The following is a 25,701-nucleotide window of genomic DNA, read 5'->3' on the forward strand; positions in this document are numbered from 1 at the left end:
GAGCCTCTCACATGCTAGGTATCTGCTCTACCACTAAGCTACACCCCAACTATCTCATTATTTTAAATCTGGATATTTAAAACTCTTTGTAGGTACAATACATTTTACAATAAAGTATATGAAAAATCACAACATGTAGCAAAAATATTTCAATATTACTTCCATCACAAAAACAGTAATCAATATACATAAGCACTTTTATTGTAGGTACTGTGTGATAAGTATGTTGGATAATTTTTTTATTTAATTCTTAAAACAGGTGGAAGGTAAAAACTATTCTCTCTTTTCTTCAATTGACAGATGATAAATTTTAAACTAAGGAATGAAAATATTTGTCCAAAGTCAAGCAGTCAGCATGTCGTGGCACTGGGATTTGAGCCCAGGGAGCACAGTTCTGGAAGTGGCCATTCTAATTGCTAAGCTAAACCTACAGCTTCTCCCCAGATTTAGCTCCAGGTGACAAAGTGAAATACTCAACTCCTGAAGTGTTGGTGTGATGCCCAAAGTGGATAAAGTAGGCCTTACATAGGTGAATGGGCCAACTCTCACAGGCTTGTGAAGCTCCTCCATCTTTCCACATGATTCTCTGAGGATAAAATGCTCCTTGCCTTTCTACCAGGAGCCCAGGAACCTCTCAGAATAATAAAGCATGTTTATAAAGCACCTATCATAAGTCAGGCATGTTAACTCATTTGATCTACATAATCACTGCCTGCTCTGAATGAGACAGAGGTACCTATCTCACAGGTGAGAGAAGAGGTTCTGAGAAAACTACTTCCAAAGCTTACACTTCCGACAGGAGGAATAAGCAGCAGCATTTAAACCCAGGCATGTCACTTCAGAGCCTATGATCACAGAGACTTATGTTGCCTGCCATAAAGCACAATCCTTAGAGAAAGGGTAGAATAAAAATGTCTCCTTTTCTAATAAAATATTGTATTAAATATAGGTACTATCAAATACAATGCTTTAAAGGATTTCCATTCTCAGACATTATATTGTTAGGAAATGGAATACATGTGCTAGGAGAAAATATGGTGGCTTCATCCTGGGGAAGGTAAGAACAACATAATTGAACTTGAGTTTTTAATTTAAGTTTCTTACAAGTTCACTGCCTTTATTATCTTAAGCTAACAGGAGTTGAGTCACTTGATTCACAAGTGTTTTAAGCCTTTTTAGGAGAACTGTTACTTGCATATTGGTGAAAATGTGTAGGGTTCCCATTATATATGAGGTCTTAACAAGATATCAGGCTGAAAAAGATAAATTCACTGCCCATGGGGAGTCCACAACCTAGTGATAGAGAAATACAATAAAATGAATGCCACAGGTCATGTTAAAATGTAAACCAGACCTTCCTAATGTAACTTATACTCCCTTAAAAAAAAAGATGACTTTTGAACTGGGCCATGTAAGGCAAGTGTACACTCACAGAATGGAATTAGAAAGGATAGGCATTCCTGGTAGAGGGCACAAAAGAGTCAAGATGCATAAAAGAGTATCATGTGTGTTTGTTTGCTCCTAGAGTATGAAAATTGTTTAAAGGGCATAGTAAGAAATGACCCTAGAGAAACAAGCTGGGGAGAGATGAAAGTTTTTGCCTGATTCCATAGTAACACTAGAGGGCACAGGAAGTTTTAAGAGGCCAGCCAGAAGTTTATTTCAATAGTTTAGTCAAACCATACCAAGGGTCTGAATTAGGCTATCTTATAAAATGAGTTGTATTTAAGACTCATTTACAGATGAGAATATCATTTTACAGGGGAGTAAAGCAACATGTCCAGTGCCGCACAACTGATCAACCAGAGCTCAGCCAGGCTGAATGATGATCATGGCAGGTCAAACAGCCAAGAGCAGAGCAGCTGAGAGTCTTTAGCTTGAGCTATTGAGTAGAGGGCATTCCCACTGATCACCACACGGTCAAGAGGAGAAGCAGTCCATGTAGAAAATCAAGAAGTTCAGTTCCAGACATATAGACAGAGTTCTTTGGGTGCCAGGCTAGCATGCCAGGCAGCTGCCAAGGTTGTACTCAGGAGAGGTGTGGCTGGAGAAGAATAACCTGGACAGAAAATATCATTGCTAAACAGACCTCCTTCCACCCATGCCCCTCATCCTAAAGATGAAGAACCTAAGGCTGAGAGGCAACTTGGAAGACAGCTTTAGAGATAAACCCATCTTCAAATGCTCAGCCTACCTACAAGTTCCTTTCCAAGTCAGGTTTATTTTTTCCATTATAAAGCAGAAACTGTAACCCTTCATTTACTATTTTTTGAAAAGATGAAAATGAATATCTATCTAAAGCACCTAGTACATTGCTTTCCAAAAGTAAGTACTCAATGAATGGTAATAATGATTCTTATCACTATCATCACTTAAGGGAATTGTTGAAGGTGAGGCTAGAGTGTGGGCAACACTCCAAACTCCTGCCCCAATTACTGTCTTAGCAATTGTTTCCCATAACATTCTCTACCCTACATAAAATTTTCACCAATTTTTCAATCCAAGAAAAGATGCTCCTTTTGAGGAATATAAATTAGCTTGTAAAAAATTAGCTAAAAGAATAATAGAGAAATCATATAAAAACTATATATAAGTAGATATTATAAAATACTTTGATAAAATGCATCAACTGGAAATAAATTGTGTGTCACATCTTCCTGAAGCCTTAAATATCCAAGGCAAATCTTTGGTGTGACTCATTTCATCTAAAGAAGAATCAGGGCAGGAGGATGATAAACAGTATTTCCTTGGCCAGGACCATCTTGCTCAGGGTTTTCAACTGTAAAAGTGTCTGTGTTTCCAAAGGGCACATTCCCCTTAGCAGGTCAGACTTTTGGGAATCACAGAAAATGTTGAGATCTAAAATCCCAACAGAAAGTACTTGGACAGCGCAATAAAGTAGAAGCCTTAAAGACTGAAGGATATGTAACCATCTATTCATCACTTTGCCATTCAGAACTCCTTAAGACATATTTTCTTTGGGATTCAATGTGGTAACTAACAACACAGTAATTTAGTCAGAGACCTTGAGACTGAAAAATTACAGCGGAGAAGAATTTCTAGTAAAAATGACACATCACATGCGCGCGCTCACACACACACACACACACACACACACACATGTGGGCACACCCAAAGGTCAAAACAAACAAATACACTTAAAAAGAACAAAGAACATTGGAGATAAATGAAATTTATTGTTTAATTTGATTTCCTCTAAGATAATATGTTTGCTAAGGATGTGAATACAAGCAATGTGGAAAAAATAAAATACATGAAGGGAAAGCAGTGCCAACCTCATCTATTACAAATAGGAAAGATGTTTCAAGACAAAGTTCTTTTATTTTGCTTTCCCACTAAGGATTCTTGGCATCTTCTGCTCAGTTTTCTCAGGACATTGCTGCAGAGTCTCAGATACTGCTGGTTCTCCCTCCTTCCATGTCCTTATCCCTGCTTGCGCTTATCTGAATATATAAGCCTGCCCTTTGCTCAGATTTATGGGTCCAGTCAGGGCTGTGTGTATTTACAGTGTTCTGACCTGAAGACCCCGGGCTGAAGGAGAAGAGGAGGAAACTGGGACCCATTCCATAAACAGAGACAAATATGAGGGGGAGGTAGAAGGCTTTGCTAGCACTTAACATTTTTAACTATTGGCCAAGCTTAAGAATTGGCGATTAGATTACAGTAAAGGGAAAACGAGAGATGTGAGTGCAGACTCGGAGAGAGTAAACTGTATATCTTCACTCCAGTCTAGTTGCTGGGAGGTTCTGGGTTTGGGGGTGGGGTGGGATTAAATTTAATGCAGAAGGTCAGAAAGAAAATTGATAAGTCAGTTACAGAGGGAGCTATAAAATGCTTTGAGAAAGCAGAGGGTCTGCAAAGATGAGGATATAAACAACATTTAATAAGTCAGAAAATTTCTCCAACCACACGTTGTACTCCTTGTGTGAAGCAAGGCTAGTTGCATTTTTTAAACTATAATTGGTTGTAGAAGAAAAATCTCCTGCTTTATGCTTAAATGAGAACATGTTGCTATAGATTACCAAACTGCAATCAATTATGAGCTGAAATATTTTCCTTAGGGCCTGGTGGCTCACTTGAAAGAAACTCCATTTTCAGATAAGACAGCTTCATAAATGGGCCACCCATATAGGAAACAACTTGTACCTCTGAGAGGTGCATGAACCCATTGAAATGAAAAGTAGAGAGCAGTTGAATCTTCAGCAGTGCTTTGCACCCCCAAAACTAGATCTCTCTTCCCTGGAGCCTTATCTTTGTACTAAGGCAAAAGATAAAAGCACAACTTCTATTTGGGGCTCTCTCAAATAATCTGCTTGCTGGAAAAAAATTGAGTTCATAGGGGAAAAACTCTGACCTACCAACTAAATCATAAATAATCCAGTCAGAATCGTAAGTGAAGGATACAATATTTACTAGAGAACTCATAAGCAAAGCAACAGGACAACATAGCAGGTAGAACATGATTGCTTTATACTAAAATGGGTATAAAGAAATAATTTGATGATATCCTCCACAAACCAACTTATATTGCAATAGAGCAAAGAACTGCAATGTACATGATTAACAATGTGATTGGAAAATTTGTGAAATATCATCAAATTGCTTATTTTACCCATTTTAATGTAAAGTAATCATGTTCCCATGATGTTATCTCTTAAAGCTAAAATGATCTGCTATGATGATATCATTGGATTAGAATTTTTTGTTTTAACAATACTTTGTAGCTATTTTGTTTAAAATATACTGTGGATAATGTGTCTTTGAATTATTACTAATAATTGCATGATAAAGCATATATGGCTTAACACTGTGTGTGGCACACACAGTGTAAATGCTAAGTTGTTTATTAGTAATATATTATTATTCAAATCGTTTCTCAAGAAGCTAAAAGAAAAATTAATTCCACAACTGAACTTTGAAAAAATTTATAATACTAAATTCACATAAATGCATTTTCTTTTCCACTTATGTGTGCAATTTTATGCTTAAAATCAAACATAAAATTCAGAGTAGTAGAGTTAAAGAAGGCATTTGGTTATTATATCGGTACAGGCTGTCTCTACAACGGTGAACACCAGCGAAAAATGATGAATAGCAAAGAGCTTTCCTAACAAGGTTGCATTTCTAAAGTGAAATGAAATACATAATATTCTAGGAAACTAATTTTTCTATTGGTATCATTTTTGAACTTTCCTCTAAAATAATGAAACTTCTGCTTTGTAAATAATGCATGCTTAGAACAGATACAACTGCATAAAGAGTATTTAGGAGGATTTGGGGGGGCAATTACATTGCAGCTAAAATGCTTCCCTGTGTCAGTTCTGTTCAGATGCATTTGCCAATGAAATTTTTTTCTCTACTATGGTGTGGATCATAGCAACAGTGGGTTCAGATGTAACCATTTCGGAGCAGAGACCTAGCTCAGTGTGCCAGGAAAAAAAAATGCACGCACCACAAAGAACATTGAGATGAATGGCTCTATTTTATGAGCCATAAAAGTTTTATTCATCTTGACACTGAAACAGGTTTAGGCAGTGAGTTGACACGCCTTAAATAAATAAGTGGAATTAATTCTCCAGCCCTTGAAACAATAGCAGCATGCATGTAGCAGGGAGAAATGCCCCATTGTTTCCTGTGGCTGCCTGATATTGATATTATTTGTGTTTTTCTGTGCTGCTTCCTCAGGGGCCTGGTTGATCCACTTCAGATTCATCCCCTGTTTTATTTGAGGTTGAAAAAGGTTCAGGACCTGGTTGTACCACAGCTCCCACCGACAGCTAAGGAACCAGTTTGGCGTCTGGTTTATCTGTTGTTTTACTGCTGACCTTCAAATCAACTTTAACCCCTGACCTCTGGAAACATCTATCATGACAAGAGGCTGTTTAACACAAATGGTGCCCATTTATAAGGGAAGAGACTCAGAAGATTTCCTTTTTATGAAGAATTTAGTTTTTCACCCCTCTTTTCTCAGTCACCACAGGTGAAATCCCTCTTAGCAGCTGGCTTATGAAATAATCTGAAGGGAGGCCTTAATGAGCAGAAAGCACCCTCAGCTGGAGATAAATATATGCAAATGAGATGCACAAACAAAGGAGCCTGGACAGAGAAATATCTGCAATTCCAGCAAAATGCTGCCTGCAGCTCCAAGATGAACAGCTTTGATAAAATGGTAACAAAAAGCACCTTTTTATCCTCCAGCGTGTTTTACATTGCAATAGACCATTGTCATTGCAACCCAGTGGAGCATGCAGAGGTTTTCTGCACTGTTTCAGAAAACTGTTTAAACATTTGTTTTAAGGCATTCATGAAATATAATCAATGGACTGCTTCTTTGTTGTTGTTGTGATTTTTTTTTTCCTGAGTCTGTTTCAGATGTTACTGTAGTTATTTTACCTGTTGGTCTTTTTGTGGTTTAATGTTGCTATCTCACAGAGCTACTTCACATTTTGGTGACTGTTTCTTCCACTGGTTAGAATTATTCTCTTTTTTTTCAATTTCAACGGAGAGAGATTTCAAGTTAATAATTAGTAAGAGTCGGCTTTGAGCAGCACCCAAACAACTAGTTTTAATGATGGCAATCAAGTGTGTAGAGCTAATTCAGAGACAGGCATGTAACATGCTGATTTTAATAAGCTTTAAAAAGGCAATCTCTAACTTTTAAAAGTCTCTTTTCAATTTAATCGTCCTTGGTTCATATGATTCCAAAACAAACAAAACCATTAAAATATGTTTTCAATATGTATTCACAGTGTTATTTGATGATGTTTTAAATTAGCATCATGTTGGTAAAATATTGATTTGATGAACTTTAAAAATGGAAAAGCTGAAATCATCAACCTATTTGAGGGGAAAAAGAACACTATTTGCTAAAAATGAACAAAGCTTCAGTCCAAAGATCTTACCAGAGAACAACTGGACTCATGACACATAAACTGCCACATCTGAGCCTGTCTATTTTGTTTAGGTGACTAATCAAAGCAGCTAAGGTGAGAGAAGAAACATTATGCCCTTCACATGAGGCAAAATAGTATCACTCTAAAAGCTCAGCAATATTTGGTTCTTTCATTTATAACACAATCCTAGCCTTTTGCAGCTGAGATGTATGAGGATCTTTACATTTCCTTTACCTAAATTATTTCATCTTGGTAGCTAGGATCACAGTGGAGACATTTCTTGTGAGTACTGTGTAGCTTTCACATTTTATGTGCATTTCATCAGGCAAATGTCAAATTTACTAATAACAAGAAAATCTCATTTTTAATCATGCCACTCCTGTTGCATGGGATGGGGTGGGGGTTGGAGGGGCAAGCAGAGAGTGGAGAAGGGAGCATAAAAGCATTTAACATTGTGACCAAAGAGAAGAGGGAGAAAAATGCTTATTTGGGCTTTAAAACCACACATGCACAGTTATCTCAACGTCTGTACCAGTGCATCATTAAATTCAGAATTTCAGGAGTTAATAGAGACTTGGTTATATTAGGGGTCCTTTTTCAAGCCCAGGTTTGAAGCAGCATAATTATGTTCAACCACTGTTGTTTGAAAGGGCAAACAGCATCTTAGGCACAGAACAATGAAATTACAGTTGAGATTCAGGTTAGCAAAAGCCGTCTTCTCCGGGCTTTTATGATTCATTATTTCCCATTAAATACAGTATTAGAAGTGTACACTAGATAGCTCATGCTTGCTGCTCTCGGAGCACATTATCTATATTACACAGGTCTGGGGAGCAGAATTAGAAAACTTTGGGGGAATGAGCAATATGTGTTTGCTGATAGAAGTACCATATGGCTCATCTTCTTCAATTGCTTTCATTGCGACTCTGATGCTGGAGAAATTAAAGTTTTATTTGATGTGGCACAGCTTAATGAACTGTCTTCTGTTAGGAAAATTGAATATGTTTCCTGTTATTTGAGCACAGAGCCTCCATGGTTTGGCTGATGAGGGATGCATTATGTATTGTTTATTTAGCATTTTGAAAACAAAAGCAAGATATTGAAGGTAAAATTGATTACTGCTGGATTGCATTATATAATCAAGTTTTCTCTCCTTAAATTTCCCTTTACAATCTTCTTGTAATGTTTTAATATAAGATTGTTCCAGGTTTTTGTTTTTCAAAAGACGCAGAGTTTGATTTTATCAAAATACATTTGTCAGAGAGTTACATGAAAGTCTAAACCCAGAATTGTTATATTTATAAAGTTTGAAGAAAGATGTTTGGGAAAAAAGAAATTAATTTTATTTTTGTGAATCTAACTGCAAAACTTCTAGTAAGCCCCTAATTAGTTTTGACGGGATCTAACCTTATGGCTGCTAGGAAAGAGTTGTCATTTTCTTTTGTTTGAAATAGACCACTTATGAACATGCTGGGAGAGGACCATAAGAGAAGGGAAAAGATGTTTAATGTTTAGAAATACAAACTTCAAAATATAAAGTTTTAATTTTTTGAGTTAGTTGTCAGTGAATGTAAAGCTGGATTTGACCTGTACATTAAAAAGAATGAAGTATATGTTCCATGAATTTAGTCTTTTGTTGAATACACATAATTAAAGAAAACATACAATCAAAAACATACTTACATGTTAGAAAACTAGGGTATCAGTCCATGTGAATGTTCCCCACTCCCTGAAGAATCTGTAAAGAGATACACCTAACATTTGTTTAATTTCTTAATTTTTGTTCTGGATTCGACTTTTTTAAGAAAATAAAATTAAAAATCTGAATAATCTCTAAAAAGACAATGTAAAACAATGTTCTAATTGCTGCACTGTCTTTCTTTCAATTTTCAGTGAGAAATATGCCTCACATGTGCTGATGGCTGAGGCATCCCAATCTGCATGAAGCAAGCAGGATAAAAAATAAAGGGAATCAACATTTATCTGGAATATACGGCCTTGACCACCCCCCACCTCCCTCTCCCTAAAAAGTCATTTGTCTTCTGAGTTCTGAGATGTTTTGAAGATTCTGGCAAATATGGCAGTTATACAAACTTCTTGCACAATCTAAATACTGTCTGTTCAAGAGAGGCTTCCTCTCTTGAAATGTTCATACTCCATAAGTAAAGGGAAAAATAAATCTGGTATTTAACCAAGAATAGTGTTCTTGAAAATGTCTGTGAACAACGTGTTTAAGCACAACTTTGGCCCCAGATAGTCTCGATTCCTTATTCTTCCTCTGATTATTTTTTCCCGTGAGGAATGTTCATGTGTCACATCTTGCTCCTTTTCTTGAAATTAATAAAATAATTTTTTTTAAAAAGAACACCTGACTGGGAGATCCGGTCACATAAACTTCCTTTCAAAACAGTTGAGAAGAAAACATCACATTTTTATGAAACCCATCTCCTGACAGGGGCCTCAGAGGAGGAACACCATTATGCATTGTTATCAGCGTGGTGTAATTTGACTGTTGACAAAGTATCTGTGGCAGTGAGAATGAGCGCAGTTAGGAGTGTGGCGGATTGTAATCAAGAAGATGCTTAGCTGTGCAACACTGCATCTTGAGCAGATTTGAATCAACATTGCCTTAAGGGGACACACACACACACACACACCCCAAAAGAAAAAAAATCCATTAATTTTTAGAGGGAAAATTAGAGTGGCACTTGATGAAGTGAAATTTGACATGCGTTAATTGCTCTGCAGCTCTCCTAATTAAAGATTTTCAAATTCTTTTACTGCTGTCACCGTGATGGCACATTGTCTTGCTGGACAAATACTAAAATTACAAATGAGTTTGATCAGGAAGTTTTGCATACAAAGATCGGACTGTATGCCCTGAACCACTTCCATGAGGTAGACAGCTAGAGAGCAAAGATGACTGTTAGCTTTACCTCCACCCTAGATACAAAAACAAGGCTAATTAAAATAGTTTCATTATGAGACTTAGTGTAAAGGAAGCAGGTCCTGATGCGATTTCCTTAAACAGATGGAAATGTTCCTCTCATACTCATGGCCTCTGCCTCATGAAATATTCCAGGTGGGAAAAAGAGCCTGTGAAGTGCTACATTATGTAGAGATTCTCGTATTTCTACTTATATTCTTCAGAAATTGGAAAGAGGCAGATTTTTCTCAAAGGCCATGTCACATCTTTCCCAGGTCTGAGTCTAAGGCAGTAGGACTCCAGGTTTTCCCTTCTTGTCTGAAAGTAATTATACTGCTATTTGCACCCCAGTTTGTCACCAAATATGATACCATAAAAATTTGAGTTTTCTTTTTTTAAGCCTTCTTGTCGAGTCCTTTAACTTCTCTTAATTCATTAACATATTGAATTTTTTTCAATTTTCCATTTTCTCGCAATAACAATATTAATGCCGAGGTGAAAGCTTGATTGGAGCTAAATTACTTGTTACCTGCTGGCATTTATTTATATGGCATTGAATTATAAAGCTTTGCTATTGTCATGCCTTGGGCGAATTGTTTATGACACCAGTAATAGGAGTAATTGTTATTGTTGAAATTACCTGTCAGCTACCCATAGCAGTGGCCCTTGTCCCACTGACAAATAGTGACAAGGGAGAGGTATCCTCCATGCATCCCCCTGATGGCTTCTCCTCTGATAATAAGAAGTGCAGGGCCTCTGATAATTTGCCTGTCACTGTTGAGTGCAGCTCAGAGAGAGTTGGCCAAATTGTTGTCATTCACTTTGACAAAGACAGCAAAATGCTCCTGTGCAGGAGGAGGATTATCAAAATAAATGAAATCACTTACACCCCCTTTGTTTGTTTGGCTCAAGAATTGCCTGGCTTTGTATGAGGCTGTGAAATCAAGGTCCAGTTCTTATGAGTGTGCTTCTGCTTATTCTACACTGAGGATCCCTGGGAAAGAAAAGCATGTTAGAAGACTTGCTATTCTGCAGTTTGCGTTGGTTAGAAAAATTATACTCAAATATAAAGTCAATAAAATTATAACAAGAACTCTAAACATATGACTAAATGCATTAGTTGAAAACACATGTAAAATTCACACCTTTTCTCTGCTTGCCTCCTTAAATCCCTCTCATTTTTTTGGCCGGTGCAGGCTTTCAGATTCCAAAAGCTTTCAAAAATGCACAAATTTTCCATTTGCAATCAAGTTTTCTGTAAAAGTTGATAATTCTGCATCCCTGTCTCTTCTAGCTTTAAAAGATTATATAGTCAAATTTAAGATTATTATTTCAAGTGGTCAGTTCCTTTCCATAAATTACCTTTTATTTACATACTATCTTCACATGTAAAGAGATAAATGAAACGTAGTTCCAGATATGAAGCATCAATTATCACAGGCTTACAGAGGAAGCAAAATGGCCCTGTTATTTCCAGAGCTCAAATATAAATATTTGCATTTTAAAACTCCTTGGTCGCAGCCTGTGAACCTGTCATAGAGGGAAGAGGGGTGGGGGAGAGGGCAGCAGCAGGGGATGGTGTCCAGAAGTGTCTATGTCTGAAAGAAATGAACTTTAAGCTAATCAAACCTTTCTTCTTGTAAAAGCCAGAATCATTCTCACCTTTCTACAAAAGGCATCATTTCATGCTAGGAAAATTCTTATTTTTAAGGTGCCTGTGAGGATATTCCTCACAGATTTTCTTGACAAATACTTGCTGTTAGAAGAAGTCAAAGAGAAAAGGAAAAAATAACTAGGATAAATGTAAAATATTGGCTCCTTATAGGTTAGTAATCAGTTGTTTATTGGTCTCTACCAGACAAGTAATGACCAACCACAGTGTTAAGTGCCAGCAACGTTGCCTTGGGCCCTTCTCTCCTAACACCTGCCATTATCTGATTAGAGAACCTCCAAGGAAGTCGCTATTGCATAATTTTATGGGTCTTAACAGTGCAGGTTGGCTGGCAGAAAAACTACCTAGGAGGGTTGATAAGGCAACAGTGAAGCATGATGTTATTTACTCTACTTCCACCTTGCTCTCTGAAAGAGCATATGAGTATCTCAGATACTGGTGGGTACAGAAGACACCTAAAATTGCCCTAAATAGGGATTGTGTGAGACAGGCGGGAGGCAGGAGAATGAAAATGATCTGCCCCTTAAAGCTTTCCATGGGCAACGCAATTTGAGGTTATGAGCAAAACTGTTTCAGGCATCTAGACTCTTTCTTAGGTGTTATGTATTTAAAGCAAGTAAATAGGTTTTTACTAGTAATAATGCCACACATATGATAATATGATAGGAATAAAATGTATTTCTCATCCTTAATAATAATATATTCTTCTAAAGCCAACCACTCCATAGTTAACTATGTTGAATGTTCCTGATTAACAAGTGGAAGGCAGTGACATAATTAAGAGGTTATCTGCAGTAATAAAAATGCTCAAACCTGTCTTGGAATGTGATCCCTTCAACAGATAATTTTTAAGAATGTGGCATGTACTTGCTTTCTCTGTCGAGACACACATTAGTGATCCCAGGAGGGGAAATAAACATACATTTTTAAATGAAGATATTTAAAATGTACCCCATATTTCAATGTGTTGAGGTAACCTGGTCTTCTTTATGTTCTTCCTATGAAACCTAAATTAAGCCTCTTAGGAGTGGTTTTGTTGCAGGTTTCATCTAAAAACACAATACATTTTAAATGGTTCCAGTACTTGAGTGCACTTTAACGTGGAATCACTAATGTGTATCAGTAATGTGTATTCTTCTTTCCTCTTCCAACCACCAGCTTTAAACAACAAAACAAAGAAGCTTCTTTAAAATTCAGCTTCATTTGAAATGTAAACTTTTAACAAATAATAATTGCTCCTGTTAGCCCCATTGATGAAGTGACTGGCAGCAAATCTTTCCTTTCTCTTCGGTTTTTTTTTTTTCTCTCTGTCTCTCGTGTAACATTTTGAAACACCCGTCAGTGTTAAAGGAAACTGAACACATCCCCTTTGCTGCTCTAAATAAAGCTCAGCAATGTTAAGAAAAATGTCAGAAAAAGCTCAGTGGATTAAAGGAGCATTCCTGCACCATGTCAGGGAGGATGGCAGGGCAAACCGGGCTGCATAATTCTCAAAGATTTTTTTTTTTTGTAAAATGCTTTACATGTGAAAGGAGATTTTTATTTGGAAGGATTTGATATTGTATTTGGGTAACATACAACCTTCAGCTGTTCTAAATCTTGTTATTCTTTAATATGCCTTTGGTATATATATTTTTTTAATTAGAGCAATAATACATTCTTCTTTCTCTGGAATGTTTTTTATCCCTGTACAGCATGAAAATACATTTCAGTCTCTTCCATGTATTTCTCTTTTCTTTCTAAAATTCCTGGGATATTCACTAAAGCAGAGAAAATGCTGGGCTTTTTTCCATGCAAATTTATTGAACTAATCAGTTCTTTTCCCCCTTAGATAAAATTTATACATAGCTTTGGAGATTTATAGGCAGTTCATTATATTTAAAAAAAGCATTTACATTGGATTTGTATATTAAAAATAAATGACTGGTATGAGGTTTGAGTTTGTTCCATTCTCTTTTTCTAAAGAATATTTAATAATCACAAAATTGTATGGCTATAAAATATCCCATAGTGTCATAGCTATGTATACTAGATATCACCCCAGAAATTGCAAGATTCATTTACACAGAAACAAGGTAAATCTCAGCTGATTTTAAATATAAACTTTTCCAAAACAGGTTAAAAATGAATTTAGACAAATTCGGCTCTTAACCTTTAAAGATTTCCTGCCTGTTTCTGTATGTCCTTTATTACATTAATTTTTTATTTAAATTACACCATTAACTGGATATGAATTTATCAAGAATACATGTATTGATTTATAAAACAGTACCATTAATTATTATAATAGCTAGATGTAGCTGATATTACAAAGCCATTTAAAGGTTTTTAATATAACTTGGACTTACATAGATAGATAGACATTATGGACAAGACTACAATTTAAACTGGCTACCAGCAGTTAATGAAATCCTTGATTTATATTCTAGTTTAGAGATTGATTATATTGTTGCTTTGTAAAACTATTTAGATTATGCCATTTTTCAAAGGATGTCTCAATAAAAAAAGCTAAATAAAATATTTAGTCAATTCCCAAAGCAGATTTTGTTTTCTATATTTTAAGTGCTAGTGAAAATAACTGATTGTGTGTGTTCCAAGCTTTGTCATTTCCATTCCTGAGGTGGCTTTCCTGATGGGAGCCTCTTTGGCATATGCACACTTTCCATACACTTTTGATCCTTGCAAAAACAAACCCCTTCTCTTTACTTCATTATCTCCTCCCTCCCCAACAGACCCATGTATATTTCACAAAACCCACACATCAGGACACATAAGTCTTTTTGGCATCTTTTATGTTATGCATTTTTTTTCTTAAGGTTGTGGAAAACTGGGACTTACCCCAAAGCCGCAAAGCAGGCAATCACGGAGAGTATTTGGGTAAGAATGCAATCTGAAGAGCAAAAAAGAAAAACAGGAAGCATATAAGCAAGTAACAGTAACACTTTCAAATTACTTTTCAAATGGTAATTAGCCAGCAACTAGATTGAAAGTTAAATTCTTTTCACATTGAACTTGGTTTGGGTCTCCTTGTCTATTTATATCACTTTTCCTTGCTTGGCAACATATGTTACCGATTTATTATAGTATTTTTACTGTGAGCAGACAAATCTAAAGGCTAGCTGAGAAGGCTAGCTTCATCTGATGACTTTAACAACTACTGCAGGGCATCCTTGAGGGTTAGCCAATAGGCTTTTTTGAAGCTATAATACTTTTAACCATTTTGATGCCGAAATATTTCTTAGAGTTGGTTCAGCCTTTTTGTAGGTATCTCAGCTTTTACATATACAAAAGTTTAATATAAATGAATTGTTTTGTAAATATTTCAACAGTCTTCCAAGGACTTTCATCTGTGTGTCTCAAGCCCCCTAAAAGCCATGGGAATGCACCAGTTTCTTTTTTCCCCTGCTTCTATAGGACACTGTATAGCACATGTTTATAAGCAAACAGCTACCAAGCGTCAAGTTAACTTGCCACCTCACCTTCCTCCTCCCATGCCATTAATTCTTTTCTCTGCTATTAAAAGAAACAAATATCTTCTGGCATTTAAATGATCACATTTCTCTGATACATGTACACTCCGGGAAAGTAAAGTTCAATCGAGAGTCTTCTTAGCTAAGAACCTGAAATTACTTTCCAAATTAGAGATGCCGTCTATTAAGATCATTTTAATAGATATGTGACATTAGCTAAGGGCTTATTATCCCTTTTAATATGTCCAGATGGAATTGTGTGCTTGAGAATTGTATTTGTTGATTAAAAATACCTATCTAAAGTTACCAAATAACAAACTTCTATTTTTTTATCATTTGTAATTTACCTCAATGCAAATTATCCTGTTGTTTTAATTTTAAATTTCTATAAATTTTTTTTCTCCATTTAAATGTCTATGTGCTCTTCACTGACAATTTCAGGAAGATTTTGTGGAATTTCCTTTGAACATTCTTGAATGGAAAATTTAGACATTAAATCTCAAATATTAGAAGTCGATATTTCTTGTCTAAAGAGCCTCACTAAGCAACTAAAATTAAACATAATTTTGATATTCGAATTCAATCAATAAAAAAACAAATATTCATAGCAATCTTGGGGGTCTGACTGTAGAAGTGAGTTCTGAGGCCTGAAATGCCCTGGGTACTCCTGAGATCCAGAACACACTAAGACGTATTATCTGTCCAAACATATCTAACACAGGTTTCACAGGCAAATCAACAAGCCATAGCTCTCCAACACTGAAAACACAGTTGTACCTGGTTTTAGGATATTTATGTGCAAAATTTGACTTCATAAAAATAACTACCATCTGTGTAGTCTAATTCTAATTTTTATTAAAAGTCTCAGAAAAAAAGTCTCAGATCTTCATTTATACTCTAATATACTTCCCACAATCTTACAGTAGAAGTAACTATAGTAGCCCCATTCATTCCTTCAAAAGAATAATGATAATGAGAAGTAAATTTTGCATTCATTTTTACAGGCTTATCTTAGTTTAATTTAGTCTAGTAATTAGTCTAATTATTTAAACGAGCTTATTGTTTATATCTATTAACAGTTATCTATATATGTTTCTAGTTTTGTCCTCAAGAACTATCATATAAAAACTAATATCACACAAAAACTAATTTTAGGTTAAAAGTAATTATGATCAAAAGGATTTCAGCTTCAGAGAATGAGGTCAATTTTTTGAAGGCATAAATATACTATAATTCCAAAAAGGGTCACATATAAGGTTACAAATACCCAACTGACTCAGTGTTAGTTCTGTCACTCTATGAATGAATCCATCATAAATGAACTGATTAGGATAAATTAGTTTAAAAATACTAATCTTTTTAGAAAAATGAGTGGAGACAATGTTGGAGACCCCAGAATTTCTCTTTATCAGAGAAGTATATTTGTGATCCAAAATTGACTCTTCAGCTGCATTCAATCCCCATATTTAGCAGCCTGCTAATTGTGCATGTGGGCTCCTAGCTCTTTCAAAACAGCACTGGATTCTGGCTGGCACCTCCCTCCCATACTTATGACATTCATATTCATTCCCTCTCTCTGTCTCTTCCTAAAACAGGTGTCTTTTTAAGGCGCGAGCCTAAGTTTCCCTTGACTTCCTGGCTCCAGTTCCATCATAATCATTTTCTAATGTATCTACAGCCCCCTTCCAGTGACCACTCAGAGCCTCAGCTGGCTCTCTTGCTATCCCCACTGCTCCTCACCTTTGCCCCAACCCCCATGTCCACCCCCTGCTTTCTGTTTTGTCCATCACCTTGGTTTCTCCCCCACCCTTTTTGACCTGCACTTTTTCTGGCTCAGACACAGGCAGGTTGGGATATAATGAGAACCAGATGGACATAGTGCAGAAATTGCCCAAATGGGTATGAGAATGTGGGGAGCTGTCAGGCATGGAGAGAAGCTGGAATTTTTCAGCAATAAAATGGGATTTATCGCCACTCTACCACAGTCATTGCCGACAACCGTTTACCTTGACAGAAACCCCATTCCAATAGGCCACGCCGATGCAGATTCTTTTTTCCCAAAGAGTGATGATTGGTATTTGTTCTAAGGCTCAGATGGCCTGCACTAAAGGTGAAGCATTAGGCCAAAGTCCTGTATTCCCCACTGAGGCAAATGAACCTGCTAAAATAAGTTCCTTCCACAATGGCTGTGTAATTGAAACCAGAGAGTGAGAGAATTTGATAAATTGCTTGACCCTGAAGGAATGTTAAGGTCATAAATTTTCATTGCATTTTTTCTCTCTTTTTTATTTTTATATATTGATTATATTTAGTATTTGCCTCAAAATTCAACAAGCTTACAGATCATCGGTTGTGGCCCCAGGGGAAAGCACGGTAAATCATCAATTAAGGGGGCAGGAGGTACCCTGTCTTGTAGAAAAGGATGTCAGATTCTTGGTATTCCAAGGACAGTCATGGAGTTGTCTTACACCTCAGAATTATTCCAACTTAGCACGTAATTTGTCCTGGCATGGACAAAGTAAAAGCTACTGAAGGGATTTTTCTCAGAAGGGTGCAGCTCTGCTTCTATCATTTAAGAATGATGAGCTGTTACGAGGCTGCCATCCATTTGCGGCAATCACACCCATCTACCTTCTCCCCTATAACCTAAAAAGAACAATTGCATTTTAGCTACAAAGGTGATCCTCATTCCAAGGTAAATTGAAAGTGTGCCTATGTGTGCGCAAGTGAACACATACACTTCTGAATGCTGGGTACGGCAAGTCTGTTTCAAAATTATTCAATTGTTTTTTGATATCCGAATTGCCTTAACATGAAAATAAAGCATGTCATAAAAACGGGGTAAGCCATATATTATATAATGTAAAATAGACTAAAATATGAAAGTTATCACATAATAGAAAATTTTTACACATCTTAGGGCAAGAGTTTGCTTGTTTTTCTAAAAAATGAATGAACTAAGATTATCAGCATATTAATTTGGCTGTATTCTCTTCCAGTCTTCTGCAATGATACATTCTGATGACATACACTCTCTCAACCTAAAACAGGTTAAGTGATTGGTTGATAGGCAAAACTCCTTGTCTTTGAAAAATTTAAAGAACAACATATCTTCTGTATACATGTGTGCTTGATTTATTGGGCCAATTAAACAAAATCAGAGGTAATTTGACCACTGACGTATCACTTTTATGTTCAGAATTTTCAGAATTTGAGAGACCCAAAGTGGGATATAGGTTAGAAATTCTGATTGGCCAAGAAGATAGTTTCACTAATTGAAGAAAGATCCCTTCTGATTTATTTTCAATTACTAATTACCAGCATAAAGGTTGAAACCAATATGAACTCTAGGATGCAGACGTATTAAATAAGCATGTAAATTTTTCCTCATAAGCAGCTGAATTTTGTATGAAAAGGATACAGTTTATGTTGCATTCCACAAAATATGATCAGTAGGAGTGAAGCTAAATAACTTGTAGTTCTATGTTCCACTTTCTTTTGTTCAGAAGAAAGTTAATGACCAAGGTTTACTAAGAGTATTTATATCTCAAAAAATTGTTTGCAAGTGAGAGTATGAAAGAGAGTCCATAAAAGTAATAAATCCCAAATCCTTGTTATTCTAAAATACAAAAGCAGGGAACTTTTGGGTGAAAGTAAGTAGTACTGAGGCTGTCAAAAATCTTGGAATCTGGCACTGAAGTAAAAAGAAAGATGGTAACCATCATATGTTATTGCTTATATGTTTATAAATACTCTCATAAGAATTCAACCATAATATATCTTCCTCATATAGAGGGGAGATCATGATACACATATGATCTGTCTTTAATCTAGGAGTTTCCCCACTGTTAAAAATGTGGTTTCATTCCTCTGGACTTCAAACTTTTGTTGCAAGGCTGTTTCAAACAAACAAAAAATAAATATATGCATATGTATGTATGTATACATATATAAGAATAAATAAAATATGAACAGAAAATGGATTCAATCACTAATATTTTTGCAAACTAATGTTCAGCTGATGCAACTCAATTTTATTTTGCATCACATTAGTGTCATAATGATAATGACTAGCCTTTATTCACTAACAGTTTGAGTCAGCAGTTTAAGACATTTTCAAATTAGGTCATACTGCACATTTGTGGCTGATACAAAGGTTGATTAAGAGAGCTGCACAATTGTAAAGTGATGTGGTGTGAGTTGAATTAAGTTTTCTCTGATAGTTACGGGAAATGTGAGTCACTATAACTAAGCAGAAATAATGTATGAGCTATGGGGAAAGAAGGGGGAGAATATATTTCCACAGAGTGCTTGGAGTAATACTCATTTACAATTTAACAAAGTCTTCTGTCTGTTAGGGAAAAATTCTATCTTGAAGCTTGGAAAGAGGAAGGAAATACAAATAAAACTCTAGACACCTGGTCCCCAGTTCTGTTTCCAGGCAAGTCAGTTCTGTCTTTATGTCCCTTTTGATCTTCTCAATAAAGACCTTTTTTTCCTTCTAGACACTGTCTACAGCTTTTCTGAAGCCAAAATGATCCCATGTCACAACCAAACCTTTTACCCATAATGTAACAATTCTGAAGTTAAATCGCTATGCAAGCTAGACTGGAAGGGAGAAAAAAGTCTATCCAAGGTGATATTGTCATGGCAAATCTACAAGCTCATCTAACACTCAAAGGCAAAGGATTTTCTTTAATTCAGCCAGCACTTCAAGTAAATTGTAAACATAGCTCCTGAAAGGCAAGGGTATCTTTTAATTGAGTTTAAAGAGAACAAAAATAAAAGCTGGAACTTTAACTGTTAGCTTGTTCAAAAAAGGCAAAAATAGTGGTTGTTACAATGTATTCACATCATATTGCTCTCTCCGTAGAATAATGAAGTCATAAAAGATACACACACACACACACACACACACACACACACACACACGGTTTCAAAATAAAGGAACCTGGACAAAAGTTTAAGCACCATGCAATTGCAATGACACTGAACCAAAAGAAAAGTTCCTTGGCTTAGCACTTTTGGTCCCATTGACAAAAAGGAGCTCCCCGTACTTTATCATGCACAACATACTTCTTGCATTCTATGAATTGAGATATTGAAATATACATTTTTAATGTGATCAGATCACATTTTACTTCATGCCTTTGATGAGTTTCTTAATGCTTGCTTCCCAGGCAGAACTTTCTGCCATCAGCATGTATTCCCAGACAGAGTCTCTCGCCATGGGTGCTGGACAGTGTGAATCACCCACCCCAGACTGGTTACCTTCCACTTATTCTCAATTTCTTTCAAATTCCATCTGAGTTTTCAGAGTTTGGCAGAACTTGTTCTCTGATAAGATGACTAGGCAAAGTAAGAGGATGTGTTCGGCTAAAAAAGAGGTATACAGCTAGGGATTTAGCTCAGTGTCACCGTGCCTGCCTTGCAAGCGCAAGGTCCTGAGCTCAATCTCCAGTACCAAACAAACAAACAAAAAGAGGCACACATATTGATTTAAAAAGTAAATGCACTAAATTAGAAGCAGGAATTTGTAATAGCTATATTCTCAATATTTTTATTTCCGAGACTACGTAATTATAATTTTCAAAAAATAAAAGGAAAACAGCCTTCAAATTTTGGAAGAAATATAAACAAGAACCCTTTGGAAGGAAAAAGAGAAGAGATTTATTTCAGCTCTTTCACTCAATTTTAACTAAGATGTTCTCTTGACTCACTCATTCCTCTTGACTGATTTCTGTCCCTCAGCTGCAAATGACCACAATGAATGGAATGGGATATATAAAATCACTTCAATTTTGATATTTTGGGCTTTTTGTTACTGAATATAGTCAATATTTTAATAAGCTGTAACTTGAATTTGTATAGCCCCCATCCCCTATGTTGTCGCTGAGCTATAGAAAATGCTTTGCTCAGATCTGATTATTTATTGCAAAACAATGGTCCTGAGTATCTTCCAAAGGAAAGTCCAATGACTAGGATTAAAAGAAAAATATCTCTGGATTCACAGTCTCCCAATTAATTCTGGAAGTAATGGTGCTAGGGTAACACAAGCCCAAACCTTTTCGTTTTGAAAAAAACCCTTAGTATTTGTAATCACTTAATTTACATCCTCAAAAGGTCACCGTACTTCTAGCTGGAATCTATTGCATTATTTTATTTATTGTGAAGTAGGCTAATTTGCCTAGCCAGGGAAATGCACCTTTCTAGCCACTAGGATGGTGCAAATCTGGATCAACCATAATATCACAATGAATACATAAAAGCATTTTTGCTACTTTCTTAAGCAATTAAGGGAACACTTGAGTTCTCTAATAGTTTAATTTAGTAGATGGGAATATCATCCAGTGAGTTATATTTATTAATAGTGGGGTTTTTTATTGTTGTTTTGCAGAATGGATACAGCAACATTACAAGGGTACAATATGACTTTTGATGATCTGGTATGAAGTGATTAAATAAGGTTAATCCTCATTTTATATGCTAATAGGGTATTTATAATCTCTACAGAATATCCAATTTAACAATTTTATTCTCTGTTGTTTGGAAAGTATTTCTTATTAGCTAAAGAAAATATCCTTACATTCACCACAGATGCTAGTTTAATTGGGCTTGAGTGCATTGTGTATAATTAGTCCACTTCTCTAATATTTCATCTATAATTACACAATGAACAATGTGCTTAAATTTCATAAAATTGGCAGGTTCAAAAGAAAGACTTAAAAAATGAACATTCCACTGTCAGTGTTTCCCAAGCCCTACTAACAGCCTGATGAATACAGGCCTTGGGTCAATGGGAGTGTATTGAATGAAGGGCTGCCCATAGGCTAAGGCTAAAAGCAAAAGCAATGCTCCCTTCCAGCTCCACCCATCTACCCAATGACAATGGTCATGGCAAAGTTGTCTGGATCAAACCCATCTGATACTGGCAAAGCAGGCTAAAAGTCCTCACATAGTATTCCCAAGATCCCTGTGAAGGTCAGCCTTCATGGTCATACTTTGGACCACAAAGCTATTTGGTTTGAGATTTGGGTTCTCCTCACATTCTGGTCTCCCCCTACCCCAGCATTTCGAGCTCTTTCAGACAAACTGATTCTAGTCAGCAGCCAATGAAGTTTTATCATGGTAACCAACTTCTGCTTTTGTTAGGGGCTGTGACCAAGTAGAGAAAATGGGAAAGAAAGAGAAAGTGAAACTGGCTTATAACTTTGGGTGTTCTTCTATTGACAGAAGTTAGTGGCACTGCTGAGTGTGTATGTATGCACGGCCCATCTTTAGTCCAAATGAAGCTATTTTTTTTAAATCAAGGCTTAAAGAAAAATGGATCATGTAGTTTTAGCAGAGTTTTCCCCAGGGCCACAGGGAGGCCTCATTGTTAGCGTTGCCCAGCTCAGGAGTTACCCAAGGTCTACAACATACCCACACTGCCCCTTCCAGGCAACTTCTCTTGCATCCCTAAAATGTCCATCCTATAAACACTTTGGGGGTGTCTTCCTCACTTCACCTTCCAACATGCTTGCTTCTTTTTTTTGTAAAAAGAGAACCAAATGCCAAAGTGACTTCTTATGACCCAGAAACCCACCCAATGGCCAATGGACAAATGAAGGCCCCTCAAACAATTCAAGCATAACCTTTTATCTTTGGGCCAATAACACCTAGAAAAAAATGGAACTGGCCTTTTAGTCAGGGACTATGTGGAAAAATAGAATCACTACCAGGTAGCTCAATAGAGGAAATTAAACCAGGAAACTAATTACAAAGGTGACAGAAGAACTGAAATCTGATAGGGATGGTGAGGCCACCAAGAGTTTTGCAACAGCAAGAAGCCACTGCCATGCTCCACTGGAAGGACAAGGAGAAGAAAAACATTTGTGGCCTCAAAGAAAATGCAGAGATAGTCAGCACTACCTCCAGAACAAGCTGGAGGGTGAGAGGTTGCATATTGCAGCTCCTCTCATCATTCCTTGCCAGTGTCTGCCTTTGACAAAACTTTCTAGAAGCCACATGGCAAGGAGAACTTTGCAGGGCAAAACCCCCTGTAATATAAAAGATCAAGAAAAGGAGAGGAATGGGTAAGAGTACAAACAGATGAATGACTGGCATAGTCCCTTCTCAGTAACCTTAAGAATTCGTGTGCAGAAAAAACCCTACAAAAAGCTTGCGTGCATTCAGTAGAAGGAAATTGATATTTATTTTGGTTTCAAATTCCTGAGCCACTATACCTAGGAACACCAACTAGAAAAATGGCTATCATGTTGAGAATTAATTTTCAAGCAAACTCAATATATTTTAGCTAAATGGATTAAACAGAGATACAAGTACTGAAAAAGTGAAAGCCACCCTCTTTCCAAACACCTTGAAGTGTTTTGCAAGAGCAATGTGTTATTTCCCACATCAGTGTGTCCCACTGGCAGCACAGTGAGACACACATAGAAGGCCAATCTTGACTTTGAATTTCCTGGTTTCCACAGATTTTGTTACAACCAAAACTTTGCTTGAACAAGAGTGGAAGATTTTGTTCAGGGAAGAATCATGGTGCTTTGATTAAACAGTGATGAATTGCTAATGATATTTCATGACCCCATTCATTGCACTGCTATTCTGTAGCCAGATCAACTATTAAAAGATACTTTCTCTGTCTTTCTTTACCCTCCACAATAGTGGGGCTCAAATCCAAGGCCTTCTATGTGCTAAGCAAAGGCTCTGCCACTGAGCTATATCCCTAGCCCTAAGACTTTTTTCCAATGTCTTCACATTCTTTAAGCTGTTCTTTCTTGACACCTGCTCATACCATGGGGTTTGTTGTTCAGGCTCTTGTACAATGCCACCTATACCCTTGAAACCTAGACATAAGTGCACTTTTCAAGGTTTAACTTCTTATCTTCTTACAACTCTATAAATGCATGGTACATTTAAAAGAGATTTGCATTTGGTCCTACAAAATGAAGATTTTATAAGTTGATTTTTTTTCCTTCTGTCCAGAACCATATTACTTGGAAAGGGAAAGGCCAAGTGGAAATTATTGCTATTTTAGACAGCAGCATAAATTTTCTTCCTATTTTTACCCTAGCTTTTAATTTAATAAGTTTTATGACCCTTATATTAAGTACATATGTTTTACAAGACATTGTGTCCCTTGAGTCACCCTGAATTTGCTCTACTGTACCAGAGTTAAATGAATGAATACTGTGTTTCTGATTTTAGTTCACCCTGTATTTGATCCTTATAAGATGCCTGATAAACCTTCATAAAAGCAGAGAGCAATAACACAACTTGAAAGTCATCTAAAGGTTAGCACAGACTGTTTTAAATAAAATGAATAAACTTGTCATTTAACAATATTTTAAATTCAGATTTATCTCTTACTGCTTTTTGTGATGATTAAGGACAGACAAAATATTGGATATAGTCTCTGGCCTTGAGAATTGGCAACTAAGCATGTACAAAATGTTTTTATGTTTATTCTAGCAGACAGTGCAAAGATAGTTTCCCCTCAAATTAAAGCTCAAATCAAAGACAATTGTGTCTCTTTGGAAATCTGAAATGATGTTCATGTTCTTACAAAGATATTCTATCAGCCTCTGTGCACGGTTGTTTGAAAACATGTATGGTGCTGTTTAAGCATATAAAGGGTTTCACCAATCCTGAAAGAAAGATTATTTGAAAAACTTTATGGTTATTTAAGAAGAAAATGTTGAGTTCATAGCAGAATGGACAAAACCACCTATACCAATGGCAAGAAGAAACAGTTTTTCCTAAGTTGTGTGGCAGGGAGATAGGGCTGGGAGGAGAAGAGGCATAGCTTAGCTCTCAGTTGTGTGTTTAAAACTATACAAAAATGTGGCAGCCTAGTATTGATGATGAAATCTTTTCAAGTTTTTAAGATGTAGCAGATTTTTAAATCAGATCAAAGTACAGAAGCTATTGATTAGCTACATACTTAACCAGAAAATCTTTATAATGAATAAAATTTGTCTCAAAATATGCTTCATAAATTTGCTGCTTCAATTCTGATTTTAAAAATGGTTTCCTTACACATGTCAACATCTAGCAAAGCAATAGGCTTCTAAAAGTGCTTTTTGGGTCACTGGATTAAGGGTGGCACAAACTCAAGATGGAAAAGTTAAACTTTACATCACAATACCAGCCTAAGTGCCAGACTATATAACTGTTCCCTTAAGTTTACTAATGTATGAAATCCAATTCAAGAAGCCATTAATTTCTTTCCTATTCATTTCGTTTGCTTTTGTTCCACTTGAGTGACTTTGAAGGACATGACTTTAAAATATAACTGGTTATTGAGTAGAACCTCCCTCAAAGATTTACATAAGAACTGATGTTTATTTCACAAACCCATACAGGCTCCAAATTGATATGTTGCCCTGTGATTTGATTGTTAGAGGAAACTATCCATTATTTTCAAAAGCAAAAAATCTCAACCATTCTATATTTCATTTCAAGACTGAGTGATCAAAATATTTGACCTGTTTGAAATCTATTTAAATATTTGGCACCTTGTAGGGTATTTGCATTTAAAAGGCTTTTTTTGGTTGTTTTTAAGAAAGAACATATGAGTCCTTAATATCTAAAAATTCTCGGTCAGGCCAACTGTCTAAGTTAGGACACACTGCTGAGAAGCACCGGTTAGGACAGAATTTTGGTATTAGGTTCCATGAAAACGAGAGCTGACCATTTTAACCCGTCATAGAGAACTCC

General features: G+C 36.2%; 1 long non-coding RNA gene across 8 annotated transcripts in view; it reads right to left on the reverse strand.

Annotated features, from left to right (window-relative positions):
• The window catches only part of LOC101708199 (uncharacterized), an 89,316-nt gene extending 72,206 nt beyond the window's left edge, over positions 1–17,110 (reverse strand). For 3 of the 8 annotated variants that reach the window (XR_002396735.2, XR_205465.3, XR_015453064.1), the window contains exons 1-3: positions 14,351–14,714; positions 10,728–10,834; positions 8,598–8,652 (exon numbers count right to left, since the gene is read on the reverse strand). This is a non-coding gene — a long non-coding RNA (uncharacterized LOC101708199). Of the gene's footprint in view, positions 1–8,597; positions 8,653–10,727; positions 10,835–10,985; positions 11,135–14,350; positions 14,716–16,988 lie in introns of those variants that run through there. The other 5 variants (XR_015453065.1, XR_015453066.1, XR_015453061.1 and 2 more) reach the window with 5 other exon arrangements.
• Positions 17,111–25,701: the final 8,591 nt, after the last annotated feature.

Source organism: Heterocephalus glaber, unplaced genomic scaffold (genome assembly GCF_053883595.1).
Source record: "Heterocephalus glaber isolate CG9 unplaced genomic scaffold, H.glaber_assembly_v1.0 deba00001457, whole genome shotgun sequence".
Lineage (NCBI taxonomy): Eukaryota > Metazoa > Chordata > Mammalia > Rodentia > Bathyergidae > Heterocephalus > Heterocephalus glaber.